Source organism: Macaca fascicularis, chromosome 11, assembly GCF_037993035.2.
Source record: "Macaca fascicularis isolate 582-1 chromosome 11, T2T-MFA8v1.1".
NCBI lineage: Eukaryota > Metazoa > Chordata > Mammalia > Primates > Cercopithecidae > Macaca > Macaca fascicularis.
The window spans coordinates 131,860,096-131,877,676 of NC_088385.1; the positions used below are offsets into that span (position 1 = coordinate 131,860,096).

Sequence of the window (17,581 nt, forward strand, 5' to 3'; positions counted from 1 at the left end):
CAACTCATAATGACCCCCTGTGCTGGGGTGAAGAGCATTCCCCCCAAAATTCATGTCCACCAGGTACTGTGATTGTGGCCTGATTGGAAATAAGGTCTTTGCAGGTGTCACCAAGTTAAGATAAGGTCCTGCTGAATTAAGGTAGGTCTTGATCCAATGACTGGTGTCCTCATAAAAGGACGGAAATTTCACCACAGACACACGCGGACAAGGCCGTGTGACAACAGAGGCAGAGACTGGAGTGATCCACCTACTAGCCAGGGAACACCCAGGATGGGCCACAACCTCCCGATGCCCGTAGAGAGGAGTGGAACAGATTCTCACTCAGCAACTGCAGAGGAAGCCAGCCCACCGCAACCGCGATTTCCAACATCCAGCCTCCGGAACTAGGGGAGCACATCTCTGTTGTTGTGAGATAGGTAAAGTCATCACCCCCATTTTACAGAGGGGGAAACCGAGGCATGGGGAGGGTGAGTAACTGGCGTGAAATCACAAAGCTGTAAGTGGCAGAGCCAGGATTTACTCCCGGCCTATTTGACTCCACCTGGAAGGGTTCCTGCCGGGGAGATGGTTACAAGGAAACACATCACAGGGACATGGCCGTGAACCTCTTTGGGGTAATGTGTGGGAGCTGCAGGGTGTGGCTGCTGAGACACAAGGATTCATCTACATTCCCCTACAACGTGGGTAACCCACAATGGACCACAGGACCCAGGTCTCTTATGTGATTGAATGACCCAGCCTGGTGTGGAGGAGTAAACCCAGGTGACCGAAGCACCAGTGGTAACCAGGTTGGGTGGGATTTAGCAGGCCAGAGCCCCACAATGGAATGACCCCCATGGACTGTGCCTGGAAGTAGGGTGGGAGGTGGGACTCAGACACCAGACCAAAGTGAGGGCTAGCTGAAACAGGTCTGGGTGGAAGTAGGTTTCCATAAGCCACGCCTACCACTGGCCAGGTCAGTTTGCTGTTGCCATGGCAACCACCAAATGACCCGGAAGTTAACACCCTCATCCAAGAAATTTCTGCATAAGCCGCCCCTTAATTTGCATATACTTACAAGTGGGTATAACTGAGTGCGGCACTGCCTCGGAGCAGCCATTCTGGGCACACTGCCTGTGGGGTGGCAGGACCTCTGCTGCAGGGATGCTTCAGTAACAGTTGCCGTCCATCACCACTGGCTTGCCCTTGAATTCTTGCCCTTGAATTCTTGCCCTTGAAGCCAAGAATCCTCCCTGGCTCAGCCTCGGGTGTGGGGCTCGCCTGACCTGCCCCGTTGGGAAGCCCCAGCGCTGGAGACTACACCCCAGCTGCTGTGAGTGCCCTGTGCTCAAAGAATGAGGGTGAGATGAGCTCAGCCCCACTGGGCTCCTACAGGGCAGGCGCTTTGCTCCGAAGCCCCCTCCCCAGCTTGCTCCCTCCTCTGTTTCTTGCTCTGTGAAACAGGGCTTAAGGGCTGCTCCCCTGCCCCACCTCACAGGCAACACTCTCCGGGCACTTCTGTGTGCCAGACACGGTGGTGGTGGTGGCAGTGCCTGACCTTCATAACCATGTCTGAGCATGTAGTCCTGGGGTGTTCAGGACATCCCCAGTGCTGTGCAGCCCTCACCATCCTCAGCCGCAGAACCCTTTTCATCTTCCCAAACCCAACGGCAAGAAATGAGGGGGCTGGACTGGGGGCTGCGCAGCTGACAGGTGCCACCATGAGGGAACTCCTTTCTGCTTATTGTCCTGCCTGCTGCCGGTGGGAGGACTCTCTCATGCATCCCTGGGGCTCACACCCCACTCTGGGGACCTCTGCTCTGTTTTTTGTTTGAAAAGCAAAAGCCAGGAAGTGATGTGAAAGAGATTTGTAACACGTCTCTTCCCCGAGACAAGTAGCATAGAACCAACCACATACTTGAATAGGGGTCTATCTGATGGTGTAAAGAGGGGAGGGAAAAAGAGAGTGCTATTAACATCTCAATCACTGCATCAAACTAACCTACCGATGCACAGTGGAAACCTATGCAGCCATCATAACCAGGTTTGGGAGAAAAAGCCGAGGCTTATATTAGATACAGCATTATAAAGTTAAAGGAAGAAATCAAATAAAAATGTACACATAGTGTGGTCATACAACCAAGGCAAAAAGAAAACCAGCAATTATATACAGACAGAAGCCTGGACGAAATAATACCCAGATGTTAACATGGATTGTCCACAGGGCATGAAACTCTGGAAACATTTTTTCCATCTCTGCTTTTTAATTTTCTCTCTTTTCTGTTTAAGTAGGATGAGTATTGCTTTTACCCAGAGGGGGAAGTCGTGTTAAAAAGTGGAAGATCCTGAAACTCTTTCCATAAGGCCCCGAGGTGACGGAGCAAAACCCTAGAAATAAGGCAAAACCTGCTTTGCAGCAACCCACCGGCTTCTGTCGATGGCGACTTTCCCATTTCCAGGGATGTGCGGCTTGTGTCCTGTCCGGGGTGCCCATGCTGTTTCCTTCCTGAAGGTGCAAGGCAATTGCCAGGGATGTGAAGGGGCCAGGGTCTCAGTGTCACTCTGGTTCCCATGTGTAAAGTGCCTCACTCAGGTTACAAACTCAGCAGAGAGCGCCTGCCCCTGCCCCATCTCAGGGTTCCTCAGACCTCTGGCATCTGGGCACCCCTACACCTTTGCCATGTGTACGCCTCTCTCCTACGCCGAGTTACTTAACTTTTTCTAAGCTGGCCCGATTAGTTTTACTTCAATACATTTACTATTAATAAGAAGAAATTTGCCCCTTCTGCGTTCACCAAAAGGTATATACAAGAATGTTTCTAGAAACTTTATTTGCAGTTGTCCATTACAGGAAACAACTCCCAAATCCATCCAAAGATGGCCAAGTGAGCTGTGGTCTGTTCACACTGAGGGAGGTTATGTGGCAACAGTAAAGAACGCGGCACAAGGCCGGGCGCGGTGGCTCACGCCTGTAATCCCAGCACTTTGGGAGGCCGAGACGGGCGGATCACGAGGTCAGGAGATCGAGACCATCCTGGCTAACACGGTGAAACCCCGTCTCTACTAAAAAAAAAAATACAAAAAAAAACTAGCCGGGCGAGGTGGCGGGCGCCTATAGTCCCAGCTACTCGGGAGGCTGAGGCAGGAGAATGGCGTGAACCCGGGAGGCGGAGCTTGCAGTGAGCTGAGATCCGGCCACTGCACTCCAGCCCGGGTGACAGAGCGAGACTCCGTCTCAAAAAAAAAAAAAAAAAAAAAAGAACGCGGCACAGACACGCACGTGAATGAGTCTCGTGGACACCGTGGGGAGCCACAGACGCCGGCCGCAGAAGCGCACAGGCCGCATGGTTCAGTGTGTGTGAAATTACAGGAGAAATTCCCTTATAGGGAGAGAAGTCAAAATAGCAGGGACCCCAGCAGGGGTGGGTGCTACTGACTGGGATATGGCAGGGGGACACGCCTTCTAGGGGAGCCTTCTTGGGGCTGGAGATGTGCTTTATCCTGATTTGGGTAGCAGTTTCCTGGGTACACACACTGAAAACGCATCAAGCTGTACATTTCAGATCAGTTCCCTTTACACTCTGAGAAATAGATGATGATGATGATGATGATTGATAGATAGATAGATAGATAGATAGATAGATAGATAGATAGATAGACAGACAGACAGATAGATAGAGAGAGATGTTTCAGCAGAAATAAGAAAGTTAAGAAATAGGCCAGGCGCCTGTAATCCCAGAACTTTGGGAGGCCTTTGGGAGGCCTTTGGGAGGCCAAGGTGGGCAGATCACTTGAGGCCAGGAGTTTGAGAAGAGCCTGGCCAACATGGTGAAACCCTGTCTCTACTAAAAATATAAAAATTAGTCGGGTGTGGCAGCGCATGCCTGTAATCCCAGCTACTTAGGAGGCTGAAGCAGGAGATTGGACCTGGGAGGCGGAAGTTATAGTGAACCGGGATCATGCCATTGCACTCCAGCCTGGGCAACAGAGCCAGACTGTCTCAAACAAACAAAACAAAACAGTTAAGAAGAGAGAAAGGGAGGGAGGGAGGGAGGGAGGTGGAGATAAAAGAGGGAAGGAAAGAAGGAAGGAAGGAAGGAAGGAAGGAAGGAAGGAAGGAAGGAAGGAAGGAAGGACGGACGGACGGACGGACGGAAGGACGGACGGACGGACGGAAGGAAGGAAGGAAGGAAGGTCTCATTTGCTAAGGTCCTAAGTGCTGGATCCCGTGAAACAGTGGTTTCGTAGTTGTCTTGAGAGAGGAGGGCAGCTTCAGTCTTCAGTGGGAGTTTTGCTGCCTCTCGGCAGTGTTTATTGAGGATGGAGCTGAGCTAGGCATAGGCCTAACCTCTTGGCCACCCGTTGGGACAGCTGCAACTTTTAGCAGAGGCATCATTGACTTCCTCTGAGCAACAGCTCTGAGAGTGATTAGCAGGAGGCACAGCTGGGACCCAGCCACTGGGCTGCAAGCTTGTGACTGTCGCCCCTGCTCCCCAACTCAGTGGTCTCCCCCAAGTACCACCTTCCTTTCATAGCATGAATCTTTCAAAGACTGCCCTAGTCCTAGCAGAGGACCATGTGCTGGGCAAAGCAGACTTGCCCTAATGAAACTTTACAATCACAGGCCCCAGATCCTCCACTGGGCTCCAGGGTGGCAGGGAGGTGGTGGAACAGCAACACACTGGGACCCTTCCTTGGGAGGAGGGCTCCCCACCCCCACAGCACTGTAAGCAGAGATTGCTCTAGTCCAATCACCAATCACTCCTTCTCCCTTAGTACTAGAAACCCTGGCTTTTAGCTGGGCACATTGGTGACAGGACTAACAATGCATTTCCCAGACTCCCTTGCAGCTAGATATGGCCAATACCATGCCCATATGGCTGTGCCCAACACAGGCTACCAGCATGGAAGTGGAAGTGTCCTTAAAGGGAGGGAGAGCCATCCACTCCCAGCCCTCCTCCTTTCTGTTGGCCAGAATTCAGATATGATGGCTGGAACTGGAGCAGCCATTTTATTTATTTATTTATTTATTTATTTATTTATTTGAGACAGTCTTACTCTGTTGCCCAGGCTGGAGTACAGTGGTGTGATCATAGCTCACTGCAGCCTCTACCTCCCGGGCTCAAGCAATCCTCCTGCTTCAGCCTCTCGAGTAGCTGGGACTACAGGTGTGCGCCACCATACCCAGCTAATTTTTAAACATGTTTTGTAAAGACAGTGTCTCATTATTTTGCCTAGGCTGGTCTGGACCTCCTGGGCTCAGGCGACTCTCCCACCTTGGCCTCCCAGAGCTCTGAGATTACAGGCGAGAGCCACCGTGCCCTGTTGGAATGGCTGTTTTAGGCCACGAGATGGAAGTGATGACTCCCATTGGATTTTGTCTCTCTGTGGGAAGGAAACTCATAACTTATTTAAACCACCATTATTTTGGGTTCTCTGTCATTCACTGCCAAATGTCCTCCTAACTCATGATAGCCGCAAAGCTAAGCAATGGATTCTTGGGACATGGGGCGGCCTCTAAGTTACCTTGTTCTAGTTGGGGGAAAGCGGCCTTTTACAGGGCTGATACCAAGGCCGGAGCACTGATCACAGAGGAGGCACCTGGGCTGACAAGGGGACCGCTCTGCTTGTGTATTCTGAACACACGTGTTAAGTCCAAACGGTGTGATTCCAATAACTCTTACCTTTCAAGCATTACCCACTTTGAGGAGAAATAATTCAAATAACAAACTAGACCCCTGCAGTTATGACACCAGTCCTGTTCCAAACCTGCTTCCTCAACAGCTTTTAAATTCAAAACTATTTCAAACGCACAAAGTGTGCAGTTAATAATGTAACTGATTGCACATGTCCAACCACCTGGATTAACAGGATATTAACATTTCGCCAAATTTCCTTGAGGTCTCTCATTCTAAAGAAACAAAAAGTCACAGGGCTGGGCATGGTGACTCATGCCTGTAATCCCAGCACTTTGGGAGGCCGAGACGGGCGGATCACGAGGTCAGGAGTTTGAGACCATCCTGGCTAACACAGTGAAACCCCGTCTCTACTAAAAATACAAAAACTTAGCCAGGCGAGGTGGCAGGCGCCTGTAGTCCCAGCTACTCGGGAGGCTGAGGCAGGAGAATGGCGTGAACCCGGGAGGCGGAGCTTGCAGTGAGCTGAGATCCGGCCACTGCACTCCAGCCTGGGTGACAGAGCGAGACTCCGTCTCAAAAAAAAAAAAAAAAAAAAAAAAAAAAAAAAAATTAGCCGGGTGTAGTGATACGCTCCTGTAGTCCCAGCTACTTGGGAGGCTGAGGCAGGAGAGTCACTTGAACCCAGGACACGGAGGTTGCAGTGAGCCAAGATTGCGCCACTGCACTCCAGCCTGGGCGACGGAGCGAGATTCTGTCTCAAAAAAGAAAAAGGAAAAAGAAACAAAAGTTCACAGAACCAGCTAAGATTCACCTCTTTCTTTGCACACACAGCATCCCTCCCCTCCACCCCTCCCTCCCTCACTCCTGTGCATGTCTCAACCCTTCCACAATTGTCTCCATCAACAATAGATCGTGCTGTAAAAAACCACTTTCTCGTTCTAACTGGTTAAACTCATTCTTTCAAATACTTGCTGATACCTGGTTGATGTTATCACTTCACAATTTATCTAGGACGACCAGACCCCCTGGAAGTCGCCGTGTCTTTAGGGAGCTTTTTTTTTTTTTTTTTTTACCACCAATATTGCCTAAAGACAGATGTGCTACTTTGCCTTTTTCTAGTACATATTACAATAAATGTGTGACTATGCAAATTAAAAGACAAAAGTTGAACGGTGCACCAGTTAAAACTGTCCTGGGTACCACCCAGAGAACACTAACTCTCCAGTCCCAGGAGAGCTAGGTTCTGTGACCCCACCTTCCTCCACAGGCCAGCCAAACCAGAACATTCCAGACACTTCTGACTGTACCCTGCAACAGTAATAATAAATTTTGAGCGCCGATGCTCATGATATAAATATTTCTGACTTGTAAATTGTGGACATGCCTCGACATTCCTTAGCTGTTTTCTTCCTACTTAGCTAGCCTTCTCCCTACAGGGGGATTTTTAAGCCACATGTCCATTTTGTGAGGATGACTTTTTTTAAAAAATATTTTATTAAAAACATTTTTTTCACTCTGTTGCCCAGGCTAGAATGCAGTGGCACAATCACAGCTCACTGCAGCCTTGAACTCCTGGGTGCAAGAGATCTTCCCATCTCAGCCTCCCAAGTATAATAGATGGGACTATAGGCATATGCCACCACACCTGGCTAATTTTTTGGAGAGACAAGGTCCCACTATGTTGGTCAAGCTGGTCTTGAACTCCTGGCCCCAAACAATCTTCCTGCCTTGGCCTCCCATAGTGCTGGAATTACAGGCGTGAGCCACTGCACTGGGCCTGAGGGTTATTTTAGTTAACACTGGGTGCCCTCGTCCTTAGAGCCACTGGGCCAGTCAGATCACACTGCAATGCACTGCTATTTGCTGACAAGTACTGAGGACACCACCCCCAGGCCAGGTGCTCATGGAGGGAAAATACGAGCAAATAAACAGCAAGCACATACTGAGCAGGGGCTATGCACTCGGGCCCGTTCTAAGCACTTTACACCAGCTAGCTTATTTAATCCCTGCCGCAGCCCAGGAGGCTGTTATCCCATTTTAGGACTGAAGTTCAGAAAGGGTGAGAAACCTGGCCAAGGTCCCAGAGCTGTCACAGACAGCTGCCTGCTCCTTGTGTCCTCCCAGGGCAGAAACAGGGCTTGGAGAGCTCTCTGGGGTCCCTTTCATAAGGGACTGTTCCCATCAGGAGAGATCTGCTCTCATGACCTAGCCACCCCTCAAAGGCCCTGCCCTCTAAGGCCATCGCATGGGGGCCAGGGTCTCAACATATGCATTTGTTGGGAGAGGTTGCACAAACATTCAGTCTTTTGCACATATTGTATCAAAAATATGTAACTTTAGGGTGGGCGTGGTGGCTCACACCTGTGATCCCAGCATTTTGGAAGGCCAAGGCAGGAAGATTGCTTGAGGCCAGGGGTTCAAGATCAGCCTGGGAAACATAGTAAAACCCCCATCTCTAAAAAAAATAAAAATAAAAATAAATAATTAATTAGCTGGAAATAGTAGCACACACCTAGAGCCCCAGAGGATCACTTGAATGCAGGAATTCGAGGCTGCAATGAGCTATGATTGTGCCACTGCACTCCAGCCTGGGCAACGGAGCAAGACCTTGCATCAAAAAAAAAAAAAAAAAGTAAGTTTAATTGGCAATATCAAGTGTTGATGAGGATTTACAGGTGGGAGAGTAAATTGTTACAACCATTTTGGAAAACTGTCACCAGCTACTGAATCTAAGAATAGGGCTACTCTGTGGTCCAGCAATCCCGTTCCCAGATACACTCCCAAGAAAAACGTCCATCCGCTCTAGAATGAAAAACAAACGATGATCTCTTCACGTAATTCCATGTAATTGAAAACCGCACAGAAATTAGCAAGCACGAACTGCAGCTTCCGGACAGCACGGCGAGAGCGACCCTCACTGGTGAGGATATGCAGATGAGGCCAGACACCGGGAGCGGGGGTGAGAGTTCACGCACTGTGTGAGGCTCGGGAACAGCAGAGAGGGTCTGTGGGGATAGAGTCTCTATCATGGTTACCCCTGGAGGATGGGAATCGACTCCGCAGGGCACGTGGGAACTCTTGGGTGATAGAAATCTTCCACGTCCTGGTCTGAGTGCTAACGCCAAGGTGGAAACATGCAGACGTCTGTCATAAGCCATCACTCACGGAAGATTTCTGCACCTTACCATGCATCCATGCATTCCATGCATTGCTCATCTGTATAATTTTTTTTTTTTTTTTAAAGACAGAGTTTCGCTCTGTTGCCCAGGGTGGAGTACAGTGGTGCGATCTCAACTTACTGCAACCTCCGTCTCCAGGCTTCAAGTGATTCTCCTGCCTCAGCCTCCCAAGTAGCTGGGATTACAGGTGGCCAACACCACGCCTGGCTAAATTTTGCATTTCTAATAGAGACGGGGTTTTGCCGTGTTGGCCAGGCTGGTCTAGTACCCCTGGCCTCAGATGATCTGCCCTCCTCGGCCTCCCAAAGTGCTAGGATTACAAGCGTGAGCCACCTCACCCAGCCCATAGACTTTTTTTAATGTGTAACTTTGGCCACTAGAATCTCTGTCAGTGTGTTGAGATGCTCACATTAAGAGGGGCGTGATTTAGCTGGGTGCAGTACCTCAAGCCTGTATTCCCAGTGCTTTGGGAGGCTGACAGGTGGGAAGATCGCTTGAGGCTAGGAGTTCAAGACCAGCCTGGGCAACACAGTGAGACCCGTCTCTCCAAAAAATAAAATTAATTAGCTGGGCATAGTGGCACGCACCTGTGGTCCCAGCTATTAGAGAGGCTGAGGATAGCTTGAACCCAGGAGTTTGAGGCTGCTGTGAGTTACGATCATGCCACTGCACTCCAGGCAGGGTGACAGTGAGACCCTGTATCTAAAAAATTAAATTTTTTTATTTTTTATTTTTTGAAACAGAATCTCACTCTGTCACCCAGGCTGGAGTGCAGTGGTGCGATCTCAGCTCACTGCAACATCTGCCTCTCGGGTTCAAGCGATTCTCCTGCCTCAGCCTCCTAAATAGCGAGATTATAGGCACCCGCCCCCACACCCAGCTCATTTTTGTATTTTTAGTAGAGACAGGGTTTCACCACGTTGGCCAGGTTGGTCTCAAACTCCTGACCTCAAGTGATCTGCCTACCTCAACCTCCCAAAGTGCTGGAATTTAAAATTATTTTTTATTGTAAAAAAGAGGGACACGAGAGAATGGACCCAATTGTGGAAACTGCATGCTTATGTCCTCACCCTCACTAGTTGAGCGCAATTGCTTGGCCACTGCCTGTGTGTCGAAGTTTCTCTCTCTCCAAGGACGCAGAGCTGAATAAGTGTGAGTCACCTGTGTTTGACAGGTGTCCAGCTCATCATTTAGACAGGCCACGCCTCCCGACTGGGAGGTGCCAGGCGTGGAGCAGCTCTGCATCCCTGTCTCTGCTCTGCCGCTCGCAAGCTCTGTGACCTTGGGGAATTCACTCAACGTTCCTGAGCCTCAATTTCCTTCCCTGTAGAACGGGGATGACAGCAGCAGTGACATCGCAGTTTCAGCGAGAATTCCAAGAGATCGTACGTGCATGCCTGCCACAGCCCCAGCACGTGCTAGTCATTCATCCCATGCATATTTATTGAGCCTGACTCTGTGTCAGGAAGGCTGGGTCCAGCTGTGAGCAAAACAAACACAGCCCCAGGCCTTGGGTGCTTTCTAGTGGGGAGCAGACAAGAGACCCGAGAAGTCAGTGCATGCTGGGGATATCAGAAGGTGAGAAGTACTGGGGGTAGCAAAGCAGGGAAGGCAGGAGGAACGGGGAAATGCAGGGCACTCCTGGCACCACCCGGATTCCCCTGCTGGCCCCCTTCCACCCTGAGCACCGCCGGGGGCGACTGCCTTCATCCAAGTGGAACTTCTCCCAGGTCACAGCCAGTGATCCAAACGGACTGGCCCGGGGAGCAGGATGGAGGGGAGGGCGGAAGCCTGGCGCCCTGAGAGGAAGGATAGGAAAGAGTCTGGTGCACAGGCATTTGCAGCAGCTCCAGTCACAACGGCCAAAAGGTGGGAACAGCCCAAGTGCCCATCAGCAGATGACGAATAAGCACACGGGGGGCCTCCATGCAGGGGATATTGTTGGGCCGTGAAGAGGAATGACGCTGCTGTGAACTCAAGTTGCTCTGAAAAGCAAAGTCTATTCAAAATGAAAATGCAGCCGGGTGCAGCAGGAAGGAAGAAAATTCTGACTCAGGCTCCAACGTGGATGAACTTTGAAGACACGATGCTAAGTGAAAGTAGCCAAGTGCATGATTCCAGTTAAATAAAGTGCCTAGAGCAGGCAGAATCACAGAGACAGGCAGTAGGTGAGCGCTTACCAGGGGCTGGGGGACAGGAATGGGAGTTATTGCTTAATGGGGACAGAGTCTGCCTGGGGTGATGAAAACCTTTTGGAACGAGAGAGTGGTGATGGTCAAGCAACACTGTGAATGTCCTTAATGCCACTGAATTGTACCTTTAAAAATGGCTACAGTGGTACATTTTACGTTACATGTATTTTACCACAACTGAAAATAAGGCAAGGCTGGATGCACTGGCTCGTGTCTGTAATCCCAGCAGTCTGGGAGGCCAAAGCAGGAGGACTGCTTGAGGCTGGGAGCTAGAGACCAGCCTGAGCAACACAGTGAGACCTAGTCTCCACAAAAAATAAAAAAATTAGCCAGGCACAGTGGTACACTCCTGTAGCCCCAACTACTCAGGAGGCTGAGGCAGGAGAATCACTTGATCCTTGGAGGTGGAGGCTGCAGGGAGCTGTGATGGTGCCACTGCACTCCAGCCTGGGCAAGAGAGTGAAACCCCATCTCAAAAATAAAGTAAAGCAAAAAACAAAACACAAAACACACACACACACACACACACACACACACACACACACACACACACACACACCCTGGTGCAGTTCACACATCAGAGACCCCCGTGGATCTGGGCTGATCCCAGATCCCTCTCCTATAAAAACCTCTCTCTCTGGCTCTGCTTCTGGGACCCTGGATCTAGGTCAGGAGGGTTGTGGTTTAAAACAAGGTGCCAGGGAGGCCTGTCTGTGAAGGTGAATCCTGAACGGGAGCCATCAGCAACTTAATGAGAAATAGATGAAACCCTGTTCTCAGCCAGGCACGATGGCTCACACCTGTAATCCCAGCACTTTGACAGGCGGAGGCGGGCGGATCACTTGAGATCAGGAGTTTGAGGCCAGCCTGGGCAGATGTGGTGAAATCCTGTCTCTACTAAAAATACAAAAATTAGCTGGGTATGGTGGCACGTGCCTGTAATCCCAGCTACTCAGGAGGCTGAGGCACAAGAATCGCTTGAACCTGGGAGACGGAGGTTGCAGTGAGCCAAGATCATGCTACTGCACTGCAGCCTGGGCAACAAGAGTGAGACTCCGTCTAAAAGAAGGGAGGGAAGAAAGGAAGGAAGGAAGGAAGGAAGGAAGGAAAGAAGGAAGGAAGGAAGGAAGGAAGGAAGGAAGGAAGGAAGGAAGGAAGGAAGGAAGGAAGGAAGGAAGGAAAGAGGGAGGGAAGGAAGGAAGGAAAGAAGGAAGGAAGGAAGGAAGGAAGGAAGGAAGGAAGGAAGGAAGGAAAGAGGGAGGGAAGGAAGGAAGGAAGGAAGGAAGGAAGGAAAGAGGGAGGGAGGGAGGGAAGGAAGGAAGGAAGGAAGGAAGGAAGGAAGGAAAGAAGGAAGTCCTGTGCCCGAGACAAGGGGACCGAGGTGCAGAGAGGGGCTTTGCCTAGGCCACAACTGTACAGGGTGAGGGCACAGGGGGCACGCGGGGCACAGACTACAACTCCTGCCTCCCCGTCCCCTTCTCTCCACATGGCAGGCTTGGGCTGGCTGCTTAGGGTTAGAAGCGGAAGCCTCTTTTTTACGGTCCTTCGGAAGCAGCAGAGGATCTGGTTTGAGAGCCAACTGACAGGAACCAATGGCTGGTATACTGAGCCTCAGGACGCTCCTGCTCTGTGGGCCCTGCCCTGAAGGCCTTGGCTTATTAAATCCATAGATCGCCCAGCCTAACACGAGCTCTGACCTCACAGATTGCAGCCACCACGATCTCGCCTGCCGCTCAGCCTTTGCCTGGGAGCTGCCAGGCTCATGTTGCACCCACAGAAGCTGGGAGCCGATTGCAGGGCCCGGCTGGGTGTGGCGGGAAGTCAAATTTTCCTGGTGGCTAGAGAGTGAGTAGTGAGCAGAGTGTCTGGAGACACACATCTCCAGGTTTCATTCTCTGCCCTCGATGCCGGAATAATCACTGTGTACACACAGTGTGGGATCCCAAGCAGTGCTGACTGTGTCCCCTGCTCAAAGGGCTGATGACAGGGATGTTGCATTGAAATAATTATGGCTTCCGCCTGTGAAGAGGTGGGAGGGGAGGAAGAGAGAAGATCCCATTTAGTTATTTACAGTAAACAGCAGGAGTTGGTAAAGAGAACAATCTGCTTTCTTGCAGAGACAAAGCAGCCAACCTTGACTAGGGGGTCTGCAGTGGCTCCGGGAAGACCCCGGCTTCTTCCCCACTAGGAACAAGACTCTTGGTCAGAAGAGGCCAAGAGAGACACAGACCCTGTTCTACCGAGGGCTGCCAAGGGGGTCTGGAGGCTTAGGGGTGTCCCATATAATAGTAGACTGTGGACTGTAAAGGTTTCCATGACGTCTCAAATATCGGCCTCTCTGACCTACTGCTGCAGCTGTTGACAGGAGGAAGTGGGGAGAAGAGAGTATTGTGTCTTGAGTGCTTCCTGTGTGCCCAGCACAGTGCTGGGGGCTTTATTGGATGTCTTTTATGGAGCTCCAGGTGTATGCTCTGACATTCCATAGTTATTTATTGAGCACTTAGTATGTGCTTCTTAACAACCAACACAGAACCTCAATGTGTACAACAATCACTGTGTACTTGGCTGGTGTGTTAGCAGGGCGGCTGGCGCTGGCTGATCCAGGCTGGCTCGCCCACTGGGCTCTGCCCACTTCACCTGGATTCACCCGGCTGCTGCAGGTCGGCCGATCCAGGTGTGGCTCAGCCCCACATGTCTCTCATCCTCTCTGTGGGACCAGTAGCCACTCAGCACATCCTCCTTATGGCAAAGGAGGAGGAGCAAAAAAGCAAACACAGTCAATGGAGGTCTGGGGACCTCCCGTGCTCAGACCCAGCACGCACTCATGTCAGCTTTGTGCTTTTGGTTAAAGCCAAAGTCAAGGGGTAGAAAAACAAACTTCACCTCCACAATGGGAGGAACTGAGAGGCTGCAAGCACAGGGCAGGAGGAAGGATGCGGTCAATTCTGCAATATGGAGCCCTCACATACTGCATGCCAATGAGTGCCACTTGCCCGAAGAGGCCATTGTTTATTAGCCACCAGGTGTGGGTACTCGTTCACGCATTCTGCTAATGTGCACTGAGCACCTCCCAGCACTGTAGCACCGGCACCTGCTAAGTTACAAAACCAGATGAGTCCTGGCCCTCCTGGCTCCCACAGGGTGTGTCCGGGGGGGACTCGAGACATGGTGTCATGCACATGAATGTCAGCTGTGCCCAGTGGCCTGAACAGGAGTTGCTTGTGCTGTGTGTGCCTGCAACAGAGGACCTCACCTAGTCTTGGGGCTCAGGGAGCTTCCCCAAGGACATGGGGATGACGATGGAGCTGGCATTTGAGGGACGAGTGGTAACACCCTCGTGGAGAGAAGGAAAAAGCATCCTCGGCCGAGGGCTCAGCAGGTTCGAAGGCCGTGTGGTGGGAGGTTTGCTTGCAGAGATAAAGAAGGTAGGGGGGCTTAGTGAGCAGTTGTAACACAGGCAACGGACCCTACCCACCAACCCCAGCCATCGCCGCCACTGGCCCCGGGTGCACGGCAATCAGAGCTTTCCAGCTCTAAGGGCCTGCAACCACAACCGAGGCCTTAATCAGAGAAGACATGGCTCTGAAATAGAAAAGCCAATGGCAAAATCAAACTTGATAGGTGTCATGGAATACTAGGCAACCAAAAAAAAAGAATGAAATCATGTCCTTTGCCGGAACATGGATGGAGCTGGAGGCCACTATCCCTTGCAAACTAATGCAGAAACAGAAAACCAAATACTGCATGTTCTCACTTATAAGTGGGAGCTAAATGTTGAGAACACATGGACATACAGAGAGGAACAGGACATTAGGCCCTACCTGAAGGTGGGGGGACAGGAGGAGGGAGAGGAGCAGGAAAAATAACTAATGGGTACTACGCTTAGTGCCCAAGTACTAAGTACGTTAGTATCTAGGTTGGTGCAAAAATAATTGTGGTTTTTGCGTTGTTGAATTTTGCCATTTGGTATTGGAATACATTCTTAAATAAACGTGGTTTTGATATATAATTTTAATGCACATTTCTAGCTTTTTTTGGGTAATGACTTATTATTACTTGCTGTTTGTATTTCTTTTAGACTATGGAAATGATGTTAGACAAAAAGCAAATTTGAGTGATTTTCTTACTCGAGTTCAAAATGGGTCATAAAGCAGCGGAGACAACACGCAACATCAACATCGTGTTTAGCCCTGGAGCTGCTAACGAACGTACAGTGCAGGGTGTAATTACAATCACATCGGAGAAGTGTCCTCAGCACATCGATGAGACACATTGAAAACCGCAGCACCTGCAGCTGGCACTGGCCAACAGAAAGGGCCCAATTCTTCTCCACGACAACGCCTGACTGCACGTCGCACAACCAACGCTTCAAAAGTTGAACTAATTGGGCTACGAAGTTTTGCCTCATCTGCCATATTCACTTGACCTCTCCCCAGCTGACTACCACTTCTTTAAGCATCTCGACAACTTTTTGCAGGGAAAACACTTCCACAACCAGCAGGATGCCGAAGGCGCTTTCCAAGAGCATCGAATCCCAAAGCACAGATTTTTACACTGCAGGAATAAACGAACATTTCTTCTTGGCAAAAATGACTTGATTGTCATCATTCTTATTTTGATTAATAAAGATGTGCCTGGGCCTAGTTATAATGATTTAAAATTCATGGTCCAAAACCGCAATTACTTTTACACCAACCTGCAACCTGTACAACAAACCCCCATGACACAAGTCTACCGACGTAACAAACCTGCACATGCGCCCCTCAACTTAAAATAAAAGGTGTTTTTTTTTTTTTTTTTTTTTTTTTTTTGAGACGGAGTCTTGCTCTGTCGCCCAAGCTGGAGTGCAGTGGCGCGATCCTGGCTCACTGCAAGCTCCGCCTCCTGGGTTCACGCCACTCTCCTGCCCCAGCCTCCTGAGTAGCTGGGACTACAGGCGCCCGCCACCTCGCCCGGCTCATTTTTTGTATTTTTAGTAGAGGCAGGGTTTCACCGTGGTCTCGATCTCCTGAGCTTGTGATTCGCCTGCCTCGGCCTCCCAAAGCGCTGGGATTACAGGCGTGAGCCACCGCGCCCGGCCAACATAAAAGTTTTTAAAAAAGAATAGAGAGGAGCCTATATTTCCACTGACAGGAAGGAGAGGTTAGGGACTAGAAATAATTCTGCACAGGAACAAGAAAGTGAACGCAAGGAAATTTTCAGAGGCAGTCTCTGCCCGAGTCTTTAAAAGTTTTTGTTAGGGGTCATGAAGTTTGAAATGTGTCTTAAGGAGGGATGGATTACTTGGAATAAATTGCCTCTATGAGACAGTGTGATATGAGGGACTGTGGAGAGTCACGTGGCGGCGTGGGAGGAGGAGGAGGGATTAAAATCTACACACAGAGTACAATGTACACAGCTCAGGAGACGGGAACACTAAAAGCTCAGACTTCATCACTGTACAATTCATCCATGTAACTAAAATCCACTTGTACCCCAAAAGCTCCTGAAATTAAAAAAGCAAATTCACAGGTGTCAACTCAGCGACAGAACCTGACATTTTTTTGACAAGCTGACTGCAACGTAGAGCAACTCGTGGAGGTTCTGCTTTTACAGCGTACTGATGGCAGGGCTTCTGCCTCTGCAAGGTGGAGCAGGTGCACTCACGCACTTCTCCGTCTTCCTCCAACAACAGAAACTAAAAGCCGTGAGCGTGGCAGGTGCTTGTTCCGCCCCTCCTCCCATGTGAGAAGCTGCCTCGAGAGCTGCACAGAGGCCCCTCTGTGAAGCCCCTTAGCGACCCCACAAGGAAAATAGCACGACCACCCCATTCTACAGATGGGGCAACTTGAGGCTCAGAGAGAACAGGCGACTCGCCCAGTGTCACACACGGTCTGCCATTGGTTGTAGAGTCAGGATGTGAACCCGAGTTTGTCTCACTCAGAGCCTGCACCCTGAGCTGCCTGCCTCTGCTTCTCAGATTCCAGCCTCAGTTGTGTGAGTCCTGAGCACACTGTAGGTGCTGAACTCATCGCTGAATGCACACATCCGGCAGATGTTTAATGAGCACCTCCTGTGTGCCAGGCAGTGTTCTAGGCACTGAGGATACAGCAGGGAGCAAGACAGACAGCATCCCTGCCCCCACGACACTGGTATTTCTAAGTACCAGGAGAAAACATGCAATATATATAGATATACACACACTATGCCAGACACTGCTAAGTGCTAAGGTCAGAAAATGACGCGGGGGCAGTGGGGATGAGATGCAAGGGGGTGCAATGTTAAGTGCAGTGGCAGGGAAGGCCTCGCTGAGAAAGGAGTCATTGCACCTCCAACAGGGAAGGTTACGAGCAACGGGGCATCCAGGGGAGAGGGAACAGGCAATGCAGAGGTCTGGAGGCCAGACCACGCCTGCAGCGACTTTGAGGAACTGCAAGGAAGCCAGCATGGCTGATGCTAAGTGCGCAAAGAGGTCAATGGTAGGAGATGAGGACACAGAGGACAGATGCTCCAGGAGGCCAGAGTGTGTGGGGTTTTGAGGTCACAGGACTTTGGTGTTTACTCTGGCGGAAGTGGGAGCCACGGCAGGCATTTGAGTAGAGGAGCAGCC

The 17,581-nt window shown here is 50.5% G+C and overlaps 2 long non-coding RNA genes across 4 annotated transcripts in view; one reads left to right on the top strand and one right to left on the bottom strand.

The window, feature by feature from the left end:
- Window positions 1–15,582, top strand: part of LOC123567607 (uncharacterized) — a 39,827-nt gene extending 24,245 nt beyond the window's left edge. The window contains exon 2 of the long non-coding RNA XR_006690679.2: window positions 15,071–15,582. This is a non-coding gene — a long non-coding RNA (uncharacterized lncRNA). The remainder of the gene's footprint in view (window positions 1–15,070) is intronic.
- LOC135966349 (uncharacterized) overlaps window positions 1–17,581 on the bottom strand; it is a 132,143-nt gene that overhangs the window by 88,238 nt on the left and 26,324 nt on the right. The gene's annotated exons all lie outside the window — the stretch shown is intronic.